Genomic DNA, 9723 nt, shown 5'->3' with positions numbered 1-9723 from the left:
ATAAAGGTGTATTAAGAATTGTAATGCAAATAATAATAATAATAATAATAATAATGGAGCTCATGTATAATGGCATAATTTGGCGAGAACATACTTTATATACAGAGTTATGAAAAATGGTGTTGTGAATGGATAATTATGATTGTAATGCATTCCACTATTGTCATGTATGTAAGAAATAAAAAAAACAAAAAGAATGATTTCTCAAAACATAAATGTCCCTCAGAAGGCATTGGTTTTACCTCAACTTATGAGTGAGAGTTTGAGATGGGTACATTTGCTTCAAGTAACTATACTTAAAGCACATTGATGTTTTCTGAACTTCATGGATGTGCTTTCTACTTTGAAATATAACTTTTTGTTTTTATAATATGAATATTTTTAGAAAATATAAGAGAATATGTAGGTTATAAAATAAAGCCTTTTTTGATATTTAAAGTCTTTCTCTTTCAGTTTTAACTTTTTTTTTTAAAGACAATGTAGAAAATATAAACTTTGATTAGTAAAAGCTTGTTTATAGTCCAGATATTCAAACATGATCAATCCTCTAGATGATTCTAAATTAACTTTCACTGCACAATAAGTAACTTCTGTCTCAGTCACTTAAAGACCTTACAACTCTGTGGACTAGTTGCTTCACTAGGTTTAGGCCAACTTAAGACTGGGGACTGCTCTTCATACTCTTACATAAGTCTGTGGCCAAGTGGTGGGTCTTCTGGCAAACAGATTACATATAATTGCTTCATTTTTCTGCCTGGTTTTTGTCAGCCTAATAGAGAGGATCCTTGGATATAAGCCACATGCACTCTCATCCTCCAGCAAGCCAGCTTGAGTTTATCTACATGGAGTTCACAGGTCATAAGAGAAGAGGGCAAGTATCCTTGAACAAGCATTTTCAGCTTTATGGTTGCAACATATATGCTTTCTTCCCAATGGTCCAAGTAAAACATGTGACTAAGCTCAGAGTCCCTGTGGTTAGGAGGATCCAAGGGCAAAGATTCAGGGCAAGGAAAAGAATGTGTAGTTCATTGCATGACTTGACATGATTCTCTTTACCTCACTTTAAATATGGCATGAAAAGGAGATCGCCATTCATAGCACTTTGAAATGTTCCTTTATTTCTGTGTATTGAAAATGTCATGCTAAGTAAATATTTATCTAAATAATGATTTTAGTAGATTTATTCTATTCCATTAAGTAAAGCATTTTTGTAATTTTATCTAACCTGTTATTGTTATTTTTTTGCAATATTTTCAATCTTATAACCAGTTCTTTATATCCAGCAATTACCTTCTTTTACAATAATGATATGACACATTCCATACCATTTTGAATATCCCATACCATTTTGAATTTCCTACTATTTCTTCTTTAAATATGAATTAAAATAATACTAGCATTTTAGGATATACGTAAATTTCAACAAATTTATTAAGGCTTTTTATAGTCAGATGTGTTACAAACTACCTTTACAATCAAGAATTGCCTGTTCTCTCATTTTCTATACTTAAAGCACATTGACAATTTGTTTATTAGACAAATAAACAAATTTAAAAAGTGAACACCTAATGGCCTTTTCTAGTGAACAAAGGAAAAGAGAGAAGAGATTATTACAGGGAAAAAGGAATGGAGACGATTTGTATCATTACAAATCAATCTGACATTCTGAAATTAACTCATTCACATACTCATTAAGGAGAAAACTTACACTTTTATTAAAATTAAAATTATATATCAATTGGGTACATGATTTGTTATGTGATATTTCTTTGAGATTATAAATTCATGAGGTACAAAATTTTTATTATTAATTTTTGTAAGTGTTTCCAAGTGTCTTTGACATGCCTGAGACACTAGGACACCAAATACATGTTGGTGGATGAATAGTAAATATATTTATTTGTAAGTTTTATATAATATAGTATTTTGTTTGCCACATGTCTTAAAATTTCAAAACGTGTACCTCATCCTCAAAAAACATCATACCTTTTGGTCCACCTTTAAAGCTATGTGTTATATTTTTTTAGTATCAGAGCTTCAATTTATTCAATTAGTATATTTTGAACACTCAGAAATCATATGAGGTGACACAAAAAATGCTCAATAAGTAGAAAGCAGAAATGTATCATCCTTGTCAATATAGCTTATTGAAGAATAAGTGTTAGTCTGTGTTGTGCAAACAAACTGCAAATTAATCCCCAAAAAGGGATTTCACTGGCTACAACACTTAGAAGAAACAGAAGTGACCATAATTACAATACACATAGGTTCATACTTGGTACTGAGTAAAAATACTTACTTAGTCTACACCAAAATCCGACTAGCTCTGACTATTATAGATGAGGAAACTGAAAACCAACAAATTGAGGAACTAGGAATTCTAAATTAAAATACTGCAGATCAAATTTGAACTAAAAAGGGGAAGAAGAAGAGGGAGTTTTAGTTATTAAAATGTACTTCTGCTAGTAGTTAAAAGACTAAAACATTTGCTAAAACTTGACACACATCTTTGAATCTTACACATGTGTATGTAGGATAATGCTTCTATTGACACCAATTTATGTTTAGTCACAATAATATAGAAAAATATTTTTAAATTTTACTGTACATCAAAATGAACTGAATAAGTTGGTAAAACAGATTGCCAGGCAGTAGTTCCAGAATTGCTTATTCATTACCTTGGGATGGAACTTGAAGATATTCATTAATAATGAATTCCTGGATGATTCTACAAGACAATGAGAACCAATAATCCAGAGATATGAGTTATATAAGATATTATACCTGCACATGTTTCTTCTTAGTGTGTATTAATATAGTGTTGACTTCTATTTTTATAGGAAAATTGTTTTTTTTTTTCTTGTTGTTTTGTTTTGTTTTTTACATGTCATCTAAGCAAAAGGGTAGAATGTTTTCCTCTGTTGTTAGGTGTGAGGAAAAGAAGAAAAGTATTGCAATGAGTAGGGATAAAGAAGAAATTGAAATTAATTCATTTACTATATAATTTCCAGATTCTCCAAAATTTGGGGAGACTATTAGAATTACAGTGTTGACATATTTCTTTTCTAGAATGGCTGAGTTTCATTTTCCTAAATTAAGTATATGAGAGTAGCCAAGGGAGAAACACAGCTGAGAGTAAGTCAAGATAGGTTGGGCTTTCAACTAATTTTGCTAAAAAAAAAAAAAACAGGGAAGAAAAGCTGTGAGACATTTATTTGTGACACTATATAATTTCAACTATTTTAGTTTGGGGTGAGCTAAAATATCTCTCTGATTTGTACACTATTTACATACATGAAACATCGCAGGACACCCATAAATACGTACAAGTTTAATGTATTTATTAAAAGAAGGAGGGGAGGGAAAAGGAGAGCAAGAAAGCAAGAAGGAAAGAAGTGTGAGAAGGAGGGAAAGAGGGAAAGGGGTAAGAAAGGAGGGAAGGAAGGAAGGAAAGAGGGATGAATGGAAGACACACGGTTTCAGTGCATTGCAGGCTTTCAAGAAATGTAAAGCTTGTGTGCATCCAAGCTGAGGGCAACTTAGAGAAAGGATAAAGATCCTCAATGACTGAGAAAACTGAAGAAGGAAATAAATTGCAAGGAAAACTCCTCAGTGATCAAATAAAGCTGGAAGAAGGCCTAAAAGGAAGAGAGAATTAGTTGAATGCTTCCATACAAAGAGTTCTCTGGGCTCATATCAGAACTCTATTTCCAAACTCTTCTGTAGAGTAATTTTTGGTTCTTTCTCAAAATATTTGAGGGCACAATGTAAATAAAATCAAATTGAATTTGAACAAAAAGTCTAAATTTAAATACACATCCTATTTACTCACTACCTCATTCTAGTAATCTAGCAAAAGAAGGGCCATGCTCTTTTATGAAGGTGAAAAGAAATGAAAAGAGATAGAATGAATATCTGAGAATGAAAAAAAAAAATCAGGACATATTAAAAAACAAAAAAACATCCACCAACTGCTTCATGAAACTCAAACATTTAATACAATTTTGTGCAATGTATCCAAATATCCAAAGCCAAAGGCAAATCCTTAGGGCACAGCATAGACAATGCTTTCCCTCAAATGACTCATACAGAGGACATGCCTCATATATAATGTGTAGATAGATGGATAATATTTAGCATACAAATATATGTACATTAATATTACAAAAATGAATATATATTTGTAAACAAATGTAGAATTTTTTCAAAATTTCTATCATCCCCAAACTTAACACAATATTCATTCAATCATATAAGTAAATATTGGTTATTATTATAAATATAGATCTTTAGAGCCAAAGTAAACCATCAGTTTTTGTGTCCTGTAGGATCAAAATCAAATTACTCTTGCTATGTTTCTAACTAAAACCAAGTTATTTATCTTCTAGCTTCATGTTATGTAGAAAAAAAACAACTCTAGAAGTTCATATTTGGTCAGTTAAATTATAACATGTAAGAATCTATAACTTTAATTACTACAATAGTAATTTTCCTTTGATTTAAAACAATCTAAAATGTGGAGATGTTTTGGCAAGAATATTAGAGCAAAAACCATTTTATTTCCTAGATTTGTGTTGGCTATTACTTATCCCAAAATTTTTTAGAAAATATTTTTTTTAGATTGTACAATTAACATATCTAGAAGATCAATCAAAAGTCATTCTATGTAAGTTTTGGAAGTATAGAGGCTAAAGAGGTGTAAATGAGACACAATGAATTAATATAATTCAGTAATACATAATTCATGTACACACAAACACAAAAAAACATACTCAGATAAACACACTCAAAGGATGCTGTCAAAACATATATTTAACCAAATAAGTGAAGCTTTAATTTTCCAAGACTACTCACTCTATTAAATTGTTGGCAATGTGTATATAGATTATATATATAATTTTGTTAAAAAAATTATTATCATCATTACCATTTTAGTCCAAATGAGAAGGTCTTAATTGCAGAGAAAATGTATACTATTTTATCAAAGACAAAAGAAGAAAAACATATTACTCTTAAATTTGTTAAAAGAAAATTAATCTATAACCAGATTATAAGAAATTTTAAAGTTTTAATTTTTGATGCTATAATCATAAATAGATTTATGGTCCTCCTACAGAATTTGAAATTAGTTTTTTTCTGATAAAATTACTCTTCAAAATTTTTCTAAGTCCTAATGGATGTCTTTGAATATTTACCAATTAAACAAAGAGTTTTAGGGCATTAAAAAAGTTCAGGGGTTTTGACAAATACTATTGGGATCCCATGTGGACTTGGTATGGTAAGTCAGGACAATGTGAGGAGTATGTGCCGTTTCACTTGTTAAGGATGGCTGAGCAGAATGGCTCTTTATCTCTGAATAATGCATCAAATTGTACTTCAAATATGTTATGGTCAGCAAAATTTCTACTGAATATTTGCAAGCACATAATGTGCTTCATTTCCAAAGGAGGCAGGAAAGATATATGCTGATAAGTTTCAGGAAGTGTTATTAAAGATTCATATAAAAATACCACACACCGCTAGGTAAAGACTACCCATAAAATAACTAACCAATAATAAGATTGTTAGTTTTGAGGCTCTTCATGTGAGAATTGTTCACAAAATATTCAGTTAGGCTGTTGATGTTAATTAAGGCACATGTTCTAAAGTCTTTATTAAAGGGAAACTCCCACACATTGAAAAATGAGTCCTCTATTTAAAAGGAAATTCAACCAAATCAACAATTGAACTTGCTCTTTCTCTTGTTTTTTTCCCCCAGATCGTTCTTATTTTATCTTAATCAAAATACATTTTGACAAAAACCCTTTAAGAACAACACACATAGGAATCAATTATTTTCCATAAAAATTCCTAAAATTAGATTCCTTCTTGGTTTTACTAATTTATGAAGAATATTTATTGATAAGAAATTTAGGCTAATATTCTAGGGTTGTGCGGTCTATATAGTAGCCCCTAGATGTATGTTGCTATTTAAATTTCTTCAGTAAAATGAAAAAAAAAAATGTTCAGGTATAACATTTGCCACATTTCAAGTGCTGAGAGTCTACATGTGACTAAGCGCTATTCTGCAGTCCAGTTAAACATTTGCATCATCTGTGAAGGTTCAGTTAGATGGAACTGGTCTAGGGTAATATGCTTCAGTTTATAGCAATAAGATTTTTCTACTATTTTCAATAATTTTTATATTTTATCAAATATTGGATTCCTAGACATTTTTTGAAGAAAAACACTGAACATTTTTGTACATATAACTATACATAATTGCATTTTCTATTATATTTTTTACAGTGAGCATCTCAATAAAATTTGACTTTAATATAATTATACTTTTATATCTTTTATACTGAGAAGATGATCATTTTAAAATAAATGTTTACTATTATTTATTAACTTTAATTTTTTTTATTTTTATACATATATACACATGAAGAAAAATATTTATCTTCACTGTAGACTGTATACCAACCACATGTATCTGTTATACAGCATTAATTTTTTTTTACAGATTACATGATCTGTATATAGAAAACCTTAAAGACTCTGTTATGATTTAGATATTTGATGTTCCCTCCAAGCTCATGTATGCGACAATGCAAGATTTCAAGGTGAATTGATTTGATTATGAGAGCCTTAACCCAATCAGTGAATTTATCCCTTAATAGGGATTAACTAAGTGGTAACTGAAAGCAGGTAGGGTGTGGGTGGAGGAGGGGGGTCCCAGGGGGTGTGTTATAGGGTTTATATTTCATCCTTGTGAAGGGAGTTATCACTCATTCTCTGCTTTCTGGTGCCATGTCCCAAGCTGCATTGCTCCACTACACTCCTCCACCATGAAATTCTGCCTCATCTCAGACCTTGAGGAATGACTTCAGCCATCTATGGACTAAGGAAATGTGAGCCCCCAAATAAACTTTTTGTACTCTAATTTGGTCTCAGCAGCACAAATCTGACTAAAACAGACACCATGAAAAAAAGAACTGTTAAAAAGATAAAGTAACTTGTATCATGTTTAGTAAAATACCAGGATACAAAATCAACACAAAATTTCATTAAATTTTTTAAAACCAATAGTGACCTATCTAATTTTTTTTTAAATCATGAAAGTGACCCTTTTTTATAGTGCTAAAACAAATAAAGTACTGAGGAATAAATTAAATGAAGAAGGTAAACTATTTCACTATACAGTGAGAACTACAAAACATTAATGAAGTTGTGTTGAGACAAAGAAATGGAAAGACCTCAAATGTCCATTGATTGGAAGAATCAGTGTTAAAATTGAGCTCATGCTACCTGAAAGGAATGTACAACTTCAATAAAATCCCTATAAAATTCTAATTACATTTTTCACTGATGAAATGGAAAACATCTAGACTTCCTGTTGAGTTCCTGTTATTTAAATAGTGATCAATTCTCTTCCAATTTTAATATCTTTTTCATAATTCACAATTTTATTGCATTTCTAATTTATAGTAATTAGTGGTTCAAGAAATGTTTGATAAGTCACACTTTCATTTATGTTTCAAAATGAAGTGTGCCATAAGTATGTAACAATAGAAAATGATTTTAAGGTTTAACATTGACCAGATTGTATATTGTTCATTAAGAACCTGAGTATAGTTACATAATTTATCTTATCATTTTATTATTTTCAGAGTTCTTATAAAACAAATTAAATACAAAATAGAATGGAATAGAAAACATACTAGCAATATAATAATTACAACAGTTGCAAGTCAAAATCATTCCATGTATCATAAAATACAATTTTGTGTTAAATGCCCTTAAACACAATCTGATTGCTTTAAACTTGACATCCAAGTAAGAATCCATCATATTACACTGTATTCTCCTTGAAAATGTCTTTCTTCCTGAGATTAGCCCAGTAGGCTACACTTTTGAAGCTGTAATTTAAATGACAGTAACCTGTGCAAATCATTACCCTGTGCAACCTAGTTAACCACAGTTAAAGTTTAGTTTTGCACTTCATGTTATGAACTATTTGTTGATATTTTTGTACAAAGGAAGAGTGATGTGTTCAATAATAGATAGAAAATTTTGATAGAACAGAAGGTAATTATCTTTCAGCATTTGCTTCAAAACAGCTATTAGCATTCATTAATTGGTAAGGAAATCTCTGTCTTGGAAAAGAATACATAATATTTGTTTATTCATATGATTTTTAATGAGTTCCCTTATGTGACAGGAAATTTGCTGGACTTACCCACACAGTAAGATTCATATATTACTCAGGCCACTAGAGATAAGTGGAAATGTTTTATTTTTCTGTTTATCAAATAACTTTCTAGAAGAGTACATGTGTACATAAGCATTTCTCAATCTCAGTGTTGCTAATATTTTGGAACAAATAATTCCTTATTATCAGAGACTGTCCTATGCCCTGGAAGATAGCATTATCTCTTGATTTTACATACCTGATCTCAATAGAAGCCCAGTCATGAACATTAAAACCAATTTTAATGGTTTAAATTGTATATTATTGTATACTTTTCACTTTTCACAATATTTCCAAATGCCTCTTGGGGATCAAAATTGCCTCACTTGTTAGTCTAATTAAAGAACACCAGATTATAATATATTGTTAGCAACCAAGATGAAATTTTTCTCAAAATTCTTCAATAATGACAAGACAGATTTGATACACAGAGAAATTACTCCTCTTAGGCTAGACAAAGTGAAGGTACCCAACAATGATTAAAGTTTACTTATTAGGATATGAAGAGAATTAAATTTAAAATGAATTGCAATACACTTATAGTATTCTTTAACATATTCCTCGGAGACTATGCAAAAATTTCTGAGGAGAGCAAATAGAGTGAAAGTAGATGCACTATAAAAATTCTAAAAGAGCAAGTCACATCAAATAATTGAAATAATAAGTGACAGTGTATAACTACACGGGTATACTACATTGTTGGTTTGCTTTTGGGAAAAAGAAAAAAGTAAATTGCAAAATACAAAGCTGTCCAAAATGGCACCAATGTCTATGATGTGAATAGGAAACTACAAAGAAAAAATCATCTAAAAAGGTTTAAAACTCAGATTCATATGAAAGTTGCATCATGTCAAATACATCATACAAAACTGCAGATGTCTTTATGCCAGAAGTTTATAAACAAGGGAAGAAGACTGGAAGTTTCTTAATTTCATCAATTTAATTAAATTTCTTGGAAGTAATGATGCTAAACTATTTTGCATATAATATTATAAGACTTATAACCAATTATAATAAAATTCATGTATGCTTTCATTAGTTCTATCTCAATGAAATATAAAGTATATGAACAAATAATACACATTTATAAAAATACAGCTCAATGTGTTACTCATTCTAGTAAACATAATATGCCCTATTTTAGATTATTATTGTATACTTTTCACTTTTCACAATTTGGCCATTATACTAAAACCTCAAGATATTTTTTGTTCAATCCTATATATTCAATACTGAGCAAAGTAATTAGTTCATTAGGTTGGAAATGTCTCCCTAATGTGGAATGTGTAACTCTCTGGATATATATGTAGTAGAGACACTTTTAGGTTAAATGTTATGTACCAATGCAGAATTGATTGCTTCCCAATTGTCTAGAGGGAGGTTTGGAGAGTTAATTCACAGTGTTGGAAAAATTAAAGAAGGAATAAAGGAGGAAACTAGCACTAAGAAGAAAATTAATTCTGTTCAAAGGTTTGGGGTATAAAAAACAA

Source organism: Marmota flaviventris, chromosome 12 (genome assembly GCF_047511675.1).
Source record: "Marmota flaviventris isolate mMarFla1 chromosome 12, mMarFla1.hap1, whole genome shotgun sequence".
Taxonomy (NCBI): Eukaryota; Metazoa; Chordata; class Mammalia; order Rodentia; family Sciuridae; genus Marmota; species Marmota flaviventris.
The sequence above is the reverse complement of the archived record's forward strand: the minus strand, read 5'-3'. Positions refer to the sequence as shown.